General features: G+C 36.4%; 1 pseudogene; it reads right to left on the bottom strand.

Annotated features, from left to right (window-relative positions):
* Positions 1-7,119: 7,119 nt before the first annotated feature.
* Positions 7,120-8,158, bottom strand: LOC127677253 (glyceraldehyde-3-phosphate dehydrogenase-like; annotated as a pseudogene).
* Between the last annotated feature and the right edge of the window lie 4,679 nt (positions 8,159-12,837).

The following is a 12,837-nucleotide window of genomic DNA, read 5'->3' as shown; positions in this document are numbered from 1 at the left end:
CCTTGCCAACAGTTGTCACTTTACCCTTGCAGATTTGTCCTTGAACAACATAATAAGAATCTCGCTGGGGCTGTGATATGGATTCTCTTGATAGCTAATGATGTTAAACACTTTCTCATCTTTGCTTATCATTTACTGCATGTTTTCCTCTGAAATTGTGCATTTTCAATTGATTTTGTTTGTTCATTAATTGGACTGCTAGTACTGAGGGTTTTTAGGGTCCCTAATACATTTGGAAATTTGCCCCTTCCTAGCTATAGAACTATTCTGTGGGTTGTTTCTGCAGTCTGCTGAATGTTCCATTTGCTAATCAGGAGCTTCTCAGTTTGAAGGAGTTCTGTTCAGTTGTCTGCCGGTGTTTCCCATACTCTGAGTATCTAATACAAGAAAACTGTCCTTTCCAGTGTTCTGAAGCATTTTGTCAAAAATTTTTAAATGTAAGGTCATGTTTTCAGATCTCACATTAAAATTGTGTGTGTGTGTGTGTGTGTGTGTGTACATAAATACATTCATACATACATACATACATACAATAAATTGTGGAAGATGGAAATAGAGTTACTTCAGTACACATATACAGCACAGTATACAGATATACAGTACCAACATACACTGAGAAGAATATACTTTGTCTGGTATGTGTTAGTGATAGTTTGTCAGAAATAAGCTTACAGAGCAAGGGAATTGGCACAGAAATTCAGATAATTTTCTACTCTTGCCTTTGAACAGTTTAGTTTTCAACACCCATGTGGGATAACTCACAACTGCCTGTAGTCTACCACCCAGAGATCTGTGCCTCATTTGGCTGTAGCAGCCACACATATAGAAGAATACACTAAATTGTAGACACACACATGAATAAAAATGATTTTTTTAAAATATAAGTTTGAAAATGATGTGTAGATATATATCAAGTTTTTGCATTCTATTTCAATTGTTGATATGTCTGTTTTGGTGTCAATAGGATGCTGGATTTTTTTTTTGTTTTGTTTTTGATTTAGTTTACTGTAGATTTCCACTATTCTTTTCCAACAAATGCTGTAATTCCTTTGTCTTTACTGTCTTTGTTGAAGATGAACTTTGCTAATTCTTGAACTGTTAAATCAGAACATAAATGTGAAATATGAAGATTTTTTTCAAATAAACTTACTAGTAACTTTGTTCAAAGAATAAGGCCATATATGAAACAAAAAGAAAATATGAAATCCATAAAAAATAAATACATCTAGATAAACCACATTATAGTTATAGACAGAACATAAACTGTCAGGTCTGCCTATTAGTCAGTCACCTCATTCATGTAGCCTTTAGAATTCTAATGTAAAATATTAGGCTTATACAATTTATTTTGTAATATTACATATAAATGTGTATGTGTGTGTACATACATGAATATAATGGGAATAATAATAGAACAATAGAATTATAGATTTATGTTCACACCATCAATTTATAATGAACTAGACAACTGGTTCTCATAGACAAATACGGCCCTTCGCTATAAATTTTCATTGCCTCTCCCAAGCTGAGCTACTTATGTGATAACAATAAGAAATTGTGAACATTTTATACCCAGAGAATCATGACTAAAATCATACCCTGAAATCATAACATGTATTTGAACAGCAACTCTAAGGTCTATATCTCATGATTAATTGCCAAGAACCCATTCCTATCTTCAAAGAGCTATGCTCACCCTTTGGAAAAATGATAGCTTCAGTTCGGCTTATAGTAATGGGCTCAAGCAGAGGGGCCAAGACAAAGAAAACTGCATCTATTCTAAACATTCATTTAAATGCACCTATTTCCTATAGCCTTAATCTGAATAACACATGCTCTGTGTATATTTTTAATGATGTCTGAGGGGATCTTGAGTCTTCTGACCATACACTTAGGAACCTAATTATTATTTTATAGCTTATGTCTTGTCTGTAAATTTACAAATTTCAGCCAGAACTAGTAGTGCAATAGGAATCTGTGTCTTTGAGCCAGGAGGCTGACAGCTTTGCTCTCACCCAGGCTCAGATTCAGGGCTTTGAGTTGGCCCACGCCCAAATCTACATCATCTGTGAATTGTTGGGTAAGTTAAAGGGCCAGTCCTGCTGATTAAAAGCTGTAGGATCTCCAAAATGCAGGACAACAGCAGGACAACATGGAGCAGCCCTGTGTGGCTCTTATATTGATGGTGTCACAGAAGCCACAGACCTTGAATAAAACTAATGATTCATTGCAACAAACATTTACAAATGAAGATGTATGGAACTAGGAGTATACCTACCGTGGGACACACTGTGACACAACAGCTTCCACAATGAGATATTTGCTATGCTTTGTTTTGTTTATCTTTGTTTATTTGTTTATGTTTGTGTTTTATATTGCAGCAGCCGGGATAGGTTGCAAGAGCAATGATATAAAGAAATGGGGAATGATTGGAAGTGGGAGGCATAATGGGAAATTCACCAAGATTCAATAAAATGTTATAAAAGAAAAGAGAGATCTATTTTATCAATTTTGGCCAACTGAATCAAGCAAGAAGTGTTTAAAAAGCATATAAGTAGTTACACTGATTGTGAATTTTTCAGTAAAGTATTAATTTCTAATGTGCGCCTTGGGGGTTTATATCCCAAGAGAAAGACTTTCTTCCACATTCTGATTGTCTTGAAATTAGCACTAAGTTTACATTATATGCACGCTTTTTTGTATCTTTTCTATACATACTAATGCTTCCATAGTCAAAATGGGGAGAGATTTTGAATATATGGGGTGTGTGTGTGTGTGTGTGTGTGTGTGTGTCCTTCTCTTAACCCAAGCAATCATTATGGCTTCATCATTGAACAATCACAGTGACTTGGTTTTTAAGTAGCATTATTATATATCAAAACAATAGATAGACAAAAATGGGAGAAATCATTCTTTTATAAATTCTCTATTATCTTTAGTGGTAATAGGAACAGAGAAAGCTCTAAGCTGTCATTCACAATAAACTGAGAAGTTCATAGATATGTTTAGGTACCTTAATCAAGTAAATAAAGATTTGACATAAGGGAGAATTTCAGGGCATGTGATTATGAAGCAACTTGGAAAACGTATAAAATGTAGAAAGACCTAAGTGTAGGTATTCACTTTCAAGGGATCGTTTACAATGAAATGGTTTAGCATTAGCCATGTATACCACCTTGGTACTGCTCAAGTCTTATCTGGAAAGACTGCTAATGATATTTTGTTGTTATCACTTTGTGAAGAATCGTAGGATAGTCCTGAGGCAAAACAGATGAGATCACCTTTAATAGGTAAATGCAGGAACCACTAGTATTTAGAAAAGTCTAAACATTCAGTAGTGTTTCTAGTGATATTTTCAGAAAACTGCAAGCTCACCTCTGAGAAGGGAGAAAAAAACTTCAGCAAAAACTGTGTTGGAATTCTTCATTCTCCAGTCAAGAAGCTTCACACCAGGTTCGTTGATGAAAAAACCAGGGTCTTTACCTTTTAGGTCAACACAGTTTTCTTTTTTTGTTATTAGATATTTTCTTTATTTACATTTCTCAACATAGTTTTTCATTCATCTCTCTTGCATTAATAACCTCCTCTAGGACTCTGAGTGCCTTAAGTGTTAATGAAACTAAAGATTTCCCCAATAATTCTTCAGTGGCTATATTTGTTTTCTGATAATTTTCTATTTTGTTTTTATTGAATTTAACTAAAAATAACTCTTCTTAGTAAGAAACTGACTCAGAAGCAAAGACCCACACGGTATATATTCTAATTGAAATCCACATTGTTTTTGTTACTAATTATCTACATGGGTAGTTGTATGTTACACAGAGGCATACATCATTGTGCATGTTTATCTCTATGTAACAGCACCGAGAGAGAAACCTTCTGAGTTCTATTCCCACCTACTGGCTAGCAAAGGCAGTGAAAAATTATGAAGAAAGACCACATATTGCTTTTACTATGAGTTGCTGATCCTTGGGGGTGGGGCAGGAGAGATCAGAAACTAGGATTGTAAGCAAGAACAGTGAAAAAATTAATGCAACTTATATTCCTTATAGACAACTTAATGGTAAAAAACATTGCAGAAAAGCTGTACAAGATTGATTGTAAATTTAACTATTCATATTAATATCATGACACTCTCTCTTTTCCTCAAATGTAATTACTGTTGAGTGAGCCTAAAACAAAAATTGTATCACAAGGAATAGTGATAATGCAAAAGAAATTTCTATAATACAGCTTTTGGAGTAATAGTGTTAAAAGCAATACCTTTCCTACTATTTCAATCTTGATTCTGAAACAATTTGCCAATTCAAAGTTCAAATGCCTAATTAATCTATATTATCTCACAATAATCCTAAATTTTTATTTGAATTTACTGTGCTTTGCAAATGCTATACAATATAAATAGAATAATTAACCTATTAATCAATTCACATTAGGAACAGCCATCTAGTAAACAAAAGTTATAGACACACATAAATAAGAAGTCAGTTGGTTACTGCTAACATGTGCCTAGCAAACTAAGATCGAATTAGGATCTAGAAAAGTGGTTCTCAACCTGCCCAATGCTGTGAAAATATGTGTCGTCCCATAATTGTAATAATACATGTGTAGATAATCAAATAAACTATGAAAATTGTACAGAGTTTGAAAAATGTTAATTTTCAGACAAAATGGGTAAATTCTGACCTATAACATAAAAGAACATTGGCATTTAATTCCTCTATGTTTTCTTATTTATTTAAAGATAAATAGATATGCCAATAATCTATTTCTTGAATACTAGTACTAAGTTTCATAAATGTAGAAATCACTACTTCTGGAATGTCAAGGTAAGCTTCTGAGAAAAAGTTTTGAGAAGAGACAGTTTCCTCCTGAAATGATGGTGACAGGGCTAAGATCTACACCAGTAGAGGGGTCACTGTACTGTTGTGATGGTGACAGGGCTAAGATCTACACCAGTAGAAGGGTCACTGTACTGTTGTGAACGCAGGTCAACACTGCCTGCCGTGGCTCTCGTGAGCTCAATAAATGGCGCCAAGCAGCCTTATCTCACTTACATTTAACAAGACGGTGAATTTCATGGGGATCAGCACTCATTAGCAATGCTCTGGGGGAACAGATAAAGCATGTGTCTATGGAAAAGGGCCATGGATAAGACTGTCATCACATATCAAAGATTGCTATCAATTCTCCTAACATCACAGCTTAATCCATCGTCATTTCACATTATTCTTTTCACATAGTTATGGAAATGTTTTTGTGGCATATTAAACTGAACTATACAGTGTGAATTTGTGATTTTGTAATTCCAAGGATGGATATTTTTAAACCGAAGTATTTGATCGCTATCTTTTCTGACAAATAAGCTCTGAAGTAACTGACTAGTTGGAATCTGCACATGCTTGTTCTTCTGACGTGATGTAACCTGCAGGAACAGAATACCTTAACCTTATATTATACTTAAAGGACAAAATCAAGAGTACACAGCTGTGCATAATGAGTCCACAAAGCACTTTCATTGGTTTTCACTGAAGACAGTTGATAATTATGTAGGAACAGGCTCTTGTTCAATGTTGCCTCATGCACTATTATTACAACCCATGCCCAAAAAATCTCCTGAAAGTATCCTCTGAGTTACAGTAACCCTTTAGTCAGTTTAGTCAGATGGGCCCAGTCACCTAATATGTTTAGCACAGGTTTCAACCACATACAGCAAGTTATATAGATAGAGGTGCTGTCATCTCTTCAGGGCAATTACTCCCCTATATGGTCATTTTAGCTGTAAAAATGTTTAACATGTTACACAAACAACCATAAATTTATTCCAATGTGTGCTGTGAGGATTACTATTTTCTTTTACTAGAATCCAAATTTAGGTTCTAACTTTTTCATGTTCTTAAATATTAGTATTTATCTTATTGGTTAATAATAGAACACTAAACAAGGAGAATAAATTACACACTAGGAAGCAGCAGGTATCATGCAAGAAACACACGTATAGTTACCATAGCAGGATGACATATATTTTGTGCCTATGAAAGAAAGGAAAAGCTTTCTACACAGCTTTGTGAGTGTGGAATTTACATTGTGATCTACCCATTTTGCATGGGATTCTTCTCAGTGTACTGACAGTGAAGGTCTCCTTGACACAGTCTCAATAAGTGACTATCTTCCCCTGTTTCTCAATATCTTCCATAGAGTTATTATCACAGATTTTTTAAAACCTGAGCACTGGGTCAGATTGAATGTTATTCCTACCTCTGATCCATTACTTCACAGAAAAGAGATGTTCTTGATTAAAAATGATTAAATCTAACAGTCAGGATACAATATCAATTACTACGAATAAAACCCATACTGTGGTTACTTTGTGGTTAATAATAACTATAGATATAAAATTGTTAGTGACAACTTAAAATTTGGGAGAATTTGAATGAAATAAAAATGGAAATTTTTGTAATTTTTCTTGTTATTCTAAGCAAATTCGAATTTTATAGTACATTATTTTTTGGATATTATACCTAGAAATAATTTCAAATAGGCTAAAAATTTACTGTAACTCAAAGAATATTCTCTGTGGGCTGTTCACAAATGGGTTATAATAACAATGCATCATGCCACTTGGGTACTCTAGTGAAAATTTACTGTGAACAAGGGCATATTCCTACACAATTATCAAAGAAAACATTGTTAAAACCCAACAAAGCTAGCCCTAAAAAATGCTAGTTCATAGATTCCTGCCTAATATTTAACACGCCTTTGATGTATATAAAATTATTTTCTCATTTAAAAGCTTCATAATTAGGGGTGGTGCTCTGCAAATCCTGTGAACTCAATGAGGGGTTTTCATTCAGTTTTCCCCTTAAAAAGGAGTATTACTTTAAACATGTCAAGCCTCAGCAGTGTAGCAGCTTTTCATCTTTATGAAACAGAAAATTTGCATCACTTTTCTGTGGGTGCAGTGAACTTTATTGATGGTATGCAAAAGAGTAGGGAGGGCTTCCTAGGCTCCTCCTGTTATTGGGGGGTTCTGGGATGGAAATTGTGAGGGAGATGCTCAGTGTTGGGGGCCAAGTTAGGACAGGGACTCCTCAGCAATCGAGGGCTTCTCTTTTGCTCTCAGTGTCCTTGCTGGGGTGGGCAATCTAGGGCTTCTAACTCCTTGGAGGTAATATAGACTATGAGGTCCACAACCCCGTTGGTGTAGCCATATTCAGTGTCATACCAGAAAATGAGCTTTACAAATTGTTATTGAGAGCAGTGCCAGCCTCAGCATCAAAGGTGGAAAAGTGGGAATTGCTGTTGAAGTCACAGGAGACAACCTGGTCTTCAGTGTAGCCCAGGATGCCCTTTAGTGGGCCCAGAAGCCTGCTTCACCACTTTCTTGATGTCATCATACATGGCATGTTTCTCCAGGCAGCATATGAGATCCACAATGGAAACTTTGGGGGTAGGAACACTGAAGGCCATGTCAGTGAGCTTTCCTTTCAGCTCTGTGATGACCTCGCCCACAGCCTTAGCAGCACCAGTAGATACAGAGATGATTTTCTGGACAGCCCCACAGCCATCACGCCACAGCTTCCCAGAGGGGCCATCCACAGTCTTCTGAGTGGCAATGATGGCATGGATGGTGGTCATTAGCTCTTCCACAATGTCAAAATTATCATGGATGACCTTGGCCAGGGGAGCTAAGCAGTTGGTGGTACAGGATGCATTGCTGACAATCTTGAGTGAGTTGTCATATTTCTTATGGTTCACACCCATCACAAACATGGGGTTATTGGCAGAAGGGGAGGAGATGATGACCCTTTGCCTCCACCTTTCAAATGGGCCCATGCCTTCTCCATGGTACTAAAGAAACCTGTAGACTCTACAACATACTCATGACCAGCATCACCCCATTTGATGTTAGTGGTATCTCACTCCTGGAAGATGGTAATAAACTTCCCATTGATGACAAACTTCCATTCTCAGCCTTGACTGTGTGATTGAATTTGCCCTGGGTGGAGTCAAACTGGAACATGTAGACCATGTAGTTGAGGTCAATGAAGGGGTCATTGATGGCAATAATCTCCACTTTGCCAGATGCAGAGCAGAAGGCATACCTGGCAACCAAGCACCCAATACTGGCAAATCCGTTCACACTGACCTTCACCATTTTGTCTACAGGACGAGGCTGGCATTGCCCAAGAAGATGTGGCTGTCTCTGCAACAGAGAGGAGCAGAGAGCCAATTTGCATCTTTTTAGTAGATGCTTTCTGGAAGAAAGTTAATTGCCAACTTTCAATAAGATTTCCCAGAGTGCAGTTTTTCCTATCTTTCCCACTCATAACTTATACTGCCCGTTTCTGAAAATTAACAGAGAAAGTGTCACCACTAAACCAAGTTAAGTAGTAGGCCATAACATGTGAGTTTATTTCAACATTAATAATGTTCTAACTTTGTGAATGACAATAAAACACTAAATTTTCCTCCTATTCAGAAAAGTGATATATTTCCCCTCTGTTGTCCATCTCTCATTGCCCTGTGTATATACTGCACTTATTTCTTTTTATAATTTTTTGTCCCCTATGCTGTATGAAATGCTAAATATACTTCTCTACTGGTAATACTTTTATAGACCATAAGAATTCATCCACTAGAAATGTTAATTGATATTATTTGATTAATATAAAAGTACTACATGTGATTTGTAAATTCTTTTTTTTTTTTGAGACAAATTCTACATTGCTACAGCTGGTCTTGTACTTATGATTCTGCTTCTGCTGTCTCTGAGTGATTAGAATATAAGCAATTCTCTCCATGTCTAGCTCTTGCACTTAAACTTGACACCTAAAAATTGCAGAAACAAATAAACAAGCCAAACCTATGGTGAAGATTTTAAGACAAGATTCAGAGGAAGAAAATTTAAGGGAATCTCTATGTTTCAGGAAAGTTTTTACCCCAAAAACATTTCTATTTACTATAGAAATGTAAGCATCGGAAATCTAGAGCAAGCCTGGCAGAGACAGTGCACACCTTTAATCCCAGCATTTGGGAGGCAGAGGCAGGTGGATTTCTGAGTTCGAAACCAGCCTGGTCTACACAGTGAGTTCCAGGACAGTCAGAGCTATAGAGAGAAACCCTGTGTCAAAAAAATCAAATAAACAAAAAATCCAACAGCAACAAAAAAGTGTGCAGCAAGATGGGCAAGTTACTAAAGGGATACTCTAATTTCAGCTCTTGTAGTGCTGGGCAATTGTAACAAATAGTAAGAAGTTGGCAAGGTAACTGAGTCTGAAGTACTTTCATCTCTGATGTTCACACACACACACACATACCACACACACACACACACACACACACGTACTTTTATGCAAGAATACTCGTATAAAGAATGTATAAAAATGTGTTTCCCTTTATAAAAATGATTTCCTGATTCCATGATTTTATTTATCTCCAACATAGGTTGTTCTCTAGGTCATAATATATATGTAGTGGAGTATAATTGAGTAAATGTTTCCAATAACTCATGTCAAGTAGGATCCAATTTGAGTTCCCCAGAAGGACCTCTGACCAATCTAGGAATACATAACATCATCTTTTGCTAGAAATATGAAACCAAAATAAACTACAGCAACAGAAACAAACAAACAAAAAATAGCTAAACACTCCTAGGGAAAAGTAAGACATTTGCTCTGGTAGCATGTAAGTTCAATTGTCTATCTCAACGATATATGACATCAATTTGGTACAGGAAAGAGAAGCAGGCCTTTGGAGCAGTGCATGAGTTTCAGACCGCAGTATTTCAGGGAAGAATATAATGCAGGCTCTGCAACCCAAGGTCAGCTCTAAAACGCTGAGCTCTTGCCAGAAAGCAGAGCTACTGCCAGGCGAAAGTTTGAAGTGCGGTTTAGCCGCACTAAGGAAATACCACAGAAATGAGATGCCTTGGAACTGAGAAATAAATTAAAGATTTTCATAGGAAATTTGCAGGAAACTTCCCTTGAAGTGGTACATGGGTTAAAAGATACAAATACTTCATCCTGGCTCTTACTGCCTTTGGACCTGTCAGTCTTCCACAGACAGAAAGAACCAAAGCAAATCAGATAAAGCCTCTGAGCCCTTAATAGAAAGAGGAGAAAAACAGCTACTTTCTGATCTAGTTAGAATCATAGTGACTCTAGAGTCACATGCCCTTAGCCAAAGATTCAGGAAGGATATGATCAAAGATAGATAGATGATTTACTCATTTGTGCAATTATGTTTAATTCTGCAAATTTCTCTTTTATTTTTGTGATATACTTCTTACTGAAGACTTTTTTCTAGCACAAATATTCAAGAAAATGAAGAAACTAGGAAAGATTAAAAAAATAACATCAAAAATAAAAACAAAAACAACACATTGAATTGTAAACATCAAGGCCTACCTTGGTAACTCACTTCCCCTAATGCGGTTACACATTTGTAAGGGACCGCAAGCTTCTCAAGGAGAACTACCAATTGGGGACCCAGATGTTCAATCACAAGAGCTTAAGGAGGAACTATCCATACTTGACGTATGACATTCTACTCTTGGCCCTCATAGACTCAGGGCTATCTCAATCCAAAATGCACTCAGCCTAAATTCAAAGTCCACATAGTCTTCCAGTTCTAACACAGTTTAGAAGTTCAAATTCTACTGAGATTCACAGAAATGTCTTACTTGAGTACTCTATAACAATCTAAGCAAGTTACACAGTTCCCACATACAATGGTACAAAGTATTTGTTCCCATTAAAAAATGAGGGGCACAGGAATAGTAGAGAAACAGGAAAGATAGGTTAAAAGCAAGAATGAAACCCAGCAAAGCCAATACAAAATCCTGCAGGTCACTATCTCCAGCATCTAGCATCTGCAGTTTCAGATAAAGCTGGCTCCTCTCCAGAACTTCGGATCACCTCATGTCCCCTAGTCTTTCACCTGTACCACTTGTAGTCTCTCTTAGCCCACAGCTGTCTCTGACTGACAGTCTGCCTGTTATTGTTTGTCCTTGGCTATTCTCAGCAGCCATAGAGTATAAATGTATTTATCCTTCAATATTGTATTCTTCATGCTTTCAAAATCAGTACAGTACTGATGGCACCATCAGGTATGTCTACTGTCTAGAGATGGAGCCTGATCCCTATAGGTCAAAGTTATAAATTGCTCTCAGGTTTCTTTCCCCTTTCCAACTAATTTGTATTTTCACAACTTGGAATAATCAAAGGATAGAGTCTTATCTACAGGGCACTTTTACTATTGTCCCAGGACAAATTAAATGGGTTCTCTATATTTCTCTAACAATTAAAATTATCTCTCAATTTTACGCTTTTGTACAAGTTAAGCTTACTCAAACTCCCTTCCTCAATAAACCATGTTGTCCACATTTTTTATTTCTTTGTGCTATGCTTGTTTCTCTCTCATTTACATATGTATATGTATGCATATATGCAGTATTTTTGTCCCCTGCCTATATATATGTATATATTCATATACATTCTTCTATATTCATGTATATATACCCATATATATGAATATACACATGGGCATAAGACAAATATATGTCATATGTATATATATACAAGTATTCATATATACGTACATAAGAATATATATATGTTCTTCAGACATAGGGATAATGCAAACAGAATGCGTGTATCCCAGTTCCCAGTTGAGACTTTGTTTCTGCTGAATCTAATGAGCCAAGCCTGGCACAGACCACATTATTCTCTGTCATCCAAACTCTCACCAGTACAGCCCATTAAGCCTTGCTTACATTCTTTGATGGTTTTTTCTTGCCCAAATTTTTAAATATCCACATTCCTCCAACAAGCTCTTTGCAAAGGTCTAAGAATCACAGGGCCTGGTTTATAGCATCAATGGCAGCACTTCAGAATACCTCTGTCTGTATTGCTTACCTTCTCTTTGGTGTGATAAAATAACCAGATAAAAACAACTTAAAGGCAGAGAGTTTACAGATCCAGAAGGATCGAGTCCACTATGACAGGAAAGTCCTTGTAAACAACATAGTAGCAATGGAGGTCAGAGGAGGCCATAGCATGACTCCATGTCCAAAAGATTCCCCAGTCTTCCCAAAGACAACTGCCAGCCAGGGAAAAGGTATTCACACATATGAGCCTATGAATCGTGACTCATATTTAAATGTAAATAACAACTGTAAGCAGATATAATGACCATGAAGCATATAGAAAGTCAGTTGGCTTTTCTAAAGGGAAGATAATGCAAAAATCCAAAACTCTTTCTTTTGCAGCAGGCAGTAATTCACTTCTCATACTTCTTGAAGGTCACATCATATTTTAAATTTTAGTTAGTGATTATTTGTTTCCATTTCTGAACAAGTACCCACAAGTGTTTAGGAGTTACATTGCTTTTATTTACTTTTACTTAGCATGAAAAACAATGTGTTTAGCTATGGCATTTTCATATATGTCTAACATTCTACTTTGCTCATATTTGCTTCAGTGATTTTTGCCTCTCCAACAGCAACAAAATTGGCTAGAAAGTTTAGTGTAAAATGACTCCAAAGAAAAGTAACCAGTTTCTGTCCAGGTTAAAAGTCAAAATTGTCCTGGTGCACTGTGGCAGCTGCAATCCTGATCTGGTTTCTCAATTATTTCAGTGTTGTTTCTTCAGTGGAACATGTTAAAGTAATAATAAAACATTCCAGTTGGACAGCTTTAACGATGTACCTAATAGGACATCCCTCAGGAAGGTAGGACCACCCCTTTGGAAGTGGGTTCACCTTATACCACATTAAAGAGATGGACAGAATAATTTTTCTTTAGTGAAACCGTGTTCTTTTTCTTCCTGCAAAAC

The sequence above is a fragment of the Apodemus sylvaticus genome, chromosome 2, assembly GCF_947179515.1.
Source record: "Apodemus sylvaticus chromosome 2, mApoSyl1.1, whole genome shotgun sequence".
In the NCBI taxonomy this organism is placed as follows: Eukaryota; Metazoa; Chordata; class Mammalia; order Rodentia; family Muridae; genus Apodemus; species Apodemus sylvaticus.
Note: the sequence above shows the minus strand (reverse complement) of the source record. Positions and strands in the feature narration are given on the sequence as shown.